This window comes from Capsella rubella, unplaced genomic scaffold (genome assembly GCF_000375325.1).
Source record: "Capsella rubella cultivar Monte Gargano unplaced genomic scaffold, Caprub1_0 scaffold_7, whole genome shotgun sequence".
NCBI lineage: Eukaryota > Viridiplantae > Streptophyta > Magnoliopsida > Brassicales > Brassicaceae > Capsella > Capsella rubella.
In genome coordinates this window covers 12,219,621-12,224,740 of record NW_006238917.1, presented here as the reverse complement: position 1 = coordinate 12,224,740, position 5,120 = coordinate 12,219,621, and positions in this window count along the sequence as shown.

Sequence of the window (5,120 nt, the reverse complement as noted above, 5' to 3'; positions counted from 1 at the left end):
CACATAGACAAGCATACAAACACAGAAATCAAATATCAATCAGAAGAAACACTCAAAATATGCATCAAAACTGCTTAGATCAGCCTAGTCATGCACTCACCTTTCAAAAGGACAGAAACAAGAACGAACAGACCACAACAACAGCAACCAAGGACTCTCCTAACACCACAGCTACGAGATCTCTCTTCCCAAGGACAGAAACACCAGGAACAAGCCTCAAAACACTTCTCAAACCTCACAAAACCTCTCTAGAGAACTTAGAAACCTTTTAAAAGAATAAAAGCGGCCACCTCCCAACAAAACACGACCTTTACTCTTTTAAACGTGACCTAGGGTTAAACCCTAACCAAAACCTCAATTGAACCGACGATTTAAAACTTAAACCGTTAAACCAAAATTACTAGTGTCGATCGACACCCGACCACAGTGTCGATCGACACCACCCGGATTTCCAGACACGGGCGTTACATAAATACTCATTTTTACATCCTCCTCCACCATATCTGATATTCTCAATATTTTCTTTGTTTAATTTTTAATGTTCTTGCATGGGTTGAAAGCTCAATTAAGATATCATTGTAAGAGCTTGATTATATATTTGGTTAAAACATTTGTTTTCAATTATATTTCTTCTTTATTTTATGTACTTCTTCATTTTTTCATTGTTTTTATACTATTAAATGTATAATACATATGTATAATAATATTTTATAGCTATAAGGAAATTACTTTATTGAATTCTGACCATCGCACCATAAGAAAATCAAGCTAAATAAACCATCTTCATTGTTTTACTTTAGATGTTTTTTTCTTTCTCACATATTCATGTATATTTATTTTATTTTCAAAGTATGTAATTATTTTTACAAAATATTTTTTTGTTATATTCAAACCAATTTGTAAGACAGTGAAATAAATAAAATTTTATACAAAAATAAAGGTAATTTGTGTGTATATTTATAAGTTTATACACATATTTGGATAAATTTCAACATTTTTATTGGTTGTTTTGATAAAGTTTGAAAATGGGATAAATTTAAAAACTGGTATTTTTTATATTCTCCCAATATCATTCCTATTTTTATCATTAACAATATTATTGTTTTATCAAAAATACTTAAAAGTACTAAAGAAAATTTCTATCAAAATTGAACACTTAATTAACGAATAAATTCAAAAGATATGGATGTATGCTTCTATTGTATGATTTAAATAAATAAAATGTAAAAATTTCATAAGCATTGAAATTTATTTAATCTAAATTTTATAAGTAAAAAAAAAATAAAAATTAATTAAATAAATATACAACAATCCGCGCATATGCGCGGGATATTATATTATATTATAATTCATACTTTAAATCCACACTTTACTACTAAAATGTAACTGAAAATATAAATTTTCAAAGACTATTTGTTTTCCTTATTGAATTCCAATTACACACACTATAAATTATAATTATGACTCTTCTAATTTAATTATTTTAAAAATTCAACTTACATCACTTCTTATCCTATAAATAGCCATTCTTACATCCTCCTCTACCATATCTCATATCTTCATTATTTTCTTTGTTTTTTTAAAAACGTTCTTGCATGGGGTGAAAACTCAATTAAGATGTCATTGTATGAGTTTGATTAAATATTTAATTTAAACTTTTGTTTTCAATTTTATTTATATGTATTTTTCATTTCTTCATTGTTCTTTTTTATATTTTTAAATGTAATACATATGTATAATAATATTTTATGGTTATAAGAAAATTATTTTATTGATGGGATTCAACAATATTAAATTCCGACCATTGTACAATATGAAAATCAAGCTAAAGAAACCATCTTCATTGTTTTACTTTGGATGTTTGTTTCTTTCTCACATATTCATGTATATTTATTTTAATTTCAAAAGTATGTAATTTTTAACAAAATAAATTTTTGTCATATAATTATGAAACCAATTTGTAAGAAATTATTTTAAGAATAATGATCCTTATATTTAGTTTGTGATTCAATATTTAATAATATAAAGAACATTATAATTGTTGTTAACATTGAATTTTATACTTGATTTCCTATCTAAAAAACAATTTGATATTCAATTTTCTATCTATTATATATACTAAAAGGATGAAAAATATAATTAAACCTAGAGATATAACTTACATTAAGAGGAATATAAAAAGACTTTAAAAAATAAGATTATTTTTTGGGAATTTTTAAGGTTTCACTCTCTCCTTATTGGTCCATTTAGCATTTATTTTTAATTATAATATTTATTTCTAATTAAACCAAATTTTTAACACATTTTTAATCATATACTTTAATTCATACTTGAAATCCACACTTTAATACTAAATTGTAACTAAAATTAAGTAACTTGTGAATTGACTATTTGTTTCCTCCATTCAATTTTAATTAACACACTATAAATTATAATTATAACTCCTCTAATTTAATTATTTTAGAAATATAAATTACATCTTATTTTATCCTATAAATATCCATTCTTCCATCCTCCTCCACCATATTTGATACCCTCAATATTTTCTTTGCTTTATTTTTAATGTTCTTGCATGGGTTGAAAGATCAATTAAGATATCATTTTAAGAGCTTGATAATATATTTGGTTTAAATTTTTGTTTTCAATTCTATTTTTTCTTTGTTTTATGTACTTTTCATTTCTTTATTGTTTTCTTATACTGTTAAATGTATAATAATTTTTTATGGCTATAAGAAAATTATTTTATCGATGAGATTCAAAGATATTGATTTCCGACCATTACACCATAAGAAAATCAAGTAAAAAAACAATTTTCATTCTTTTACTTTAGATGTTTGTTTCTTTCTCACATATTCATGTATATTTATTTTATTTTCAAAAGTATGTAATTATTGTAACAAAATAAAAAATTTTTATATAATTATCATACCAATTTGTAATATATTGAAATAAATAAAATTGTGTACACAAACAAAGGTAATGTGTATGTATATTTATAAGCTTACACACATATTGGATAAATTTCAACATTTTTAGTGATTGTTTTGATAAATTTTGAAAAAGGGATAAATTTAAAAAGTGGTATTTGAAAAGAGGTATTTTTAAAATTCTCTCAATATCATTTCTATTTTTATCATTAACAATATTATTATTTTTTCTGAAAAAATACTCAAAAGTACTGAAGAAAATTACTATCAAAATTGAATAATTAATCAACGAATAAATTCAAGAGATATGAATGAATTCTATTGAATGATTTAAGGGGGAATTTCAAAAATACCCCTTTTCATATACCTCTTTTTAAAAATACCCCATTTTTAAAGTTTATAAAAAAAACCATTAAAATTGTTGAAATTTATCCAAATATATGTGTAAACTTATAAATATATACACAATTACCTTTATATGTGTATAAAACTTTATATACCTTTCATAAATAGCGTAAAAATAAATTATAAAAATCTTATAAAAACCGTATAAACCCTTTTAAAAACCTTATAAAACTTATAAAAACGATTTAAAACTATTTAAAATATTTTAAAATATTTGTATCGAATCTCCCAGTAGTAGTTATTATATAGAAGTACCTTATAAACTATATAAAACTTTATAATATTTTATATTTAAAAAGGGGTATTTTTGAAAATGGATAGATAAAGAGGGTATTTTTAAAAAGGGGTACACCAAAAGGGGTATTTCTCAAAAATTATCATGATTTATATAGAATAAGCATTGAAATTTTTTTGTTCTATTTTTTATAAATATATTAATTAACTTAATATACAACAACCCGCGCATATGCACGGGACATTACCTAGTGATTATAATGATTACGTTTTGTAATCAAATCGTTAACAAAGAAGAAAGGGTTGAATAATAATAATAAGGCCCGACATATTGATCTCGTCGATGAGTCTTGGAGCTTAAGCGTCAGGATTAAAGCATGCCTTGTTTGGTGTATGCCAATTTATAGTATTTATTTTTATTAGTGTTTTATTGTTCCAAGATTGTGTGTTGGATTAGCGCGGGTTGTTGTATATTTATTTAATTATTTTAATTTATTTATTACTTATAAAAAATAGATTAAATAAGTTTTAATGCTTATGACATTTTTACATGTTATTTATTTAAATCATACAATAGAAGCATACATCCATATCTTTTGAATTTATTCGTTGATTAATTGTTCAATTAATCAATTTTTATAGTAATTTTTTTTAGTACTTTTAAGTATTTTTTGATAAAACAATAATATTGTTAATGATAAAAATAGGAATGATATTGAGAGAATTTAAAAAATACCCCTTTAAAAATAGGGTTAATTGCGTGTGGACACACTTTCAAAAGTTTAATTGCACGATGATACACTTATAAACTCATGGTGCACTTTGGAATAGTTTCTTTACTCTCTCACCCTCACTTTGACAACATATTAACTCATTTGCCATCCTAACTAAAATGCCACACAACTAAACACTTACGTTTTTCCTCTTCATTTTCTTCCTCCTGCTCCTTTTCGATTCTTTCCCTTTCTTCCTCTTTCCCTTTCTTCCTCTTTCTCTTTCTCATTTTTTATCTTTTTTTTATAATCACTTTATCTTGTTATTGTAACAATATTTTATATTTATTTTTGAACAATACTCAAACTTTCTATTTTTCCTATATTTGAAGATGCATTTTACTATATTTTTGGATGAATTATATTACATATATTATCCCTTTTTTGTTGACCATTTATTCGCTGATAATTGGATGGTCAATTATAATATCATTTCTGGATACATACTTGTGTTTTGATATTTTAACAACATGTGGATACTTTTTACATGTTTTAGTATAAATGAGTGCATATGTACATGAGAACATTCCAATAAAAATGAGTGTAAATGAGTGTGTCTCTGTACATGTGAACATATGGACAATAATCATCTATCCAACGTCGAAGATGAGAGTATAAAGAATGATTGGAAGCATTTTTTTGACAGAATAGGTCATCGGTATCCAAAAAACCTCATCCACATGATCATTTTTTGGACAGAATAGGTCATCGTATGAATTATATTATGTATATTATCCATTTGTAGTTGACCATTTGGTCGCTGATAATTGGATGGTCAATT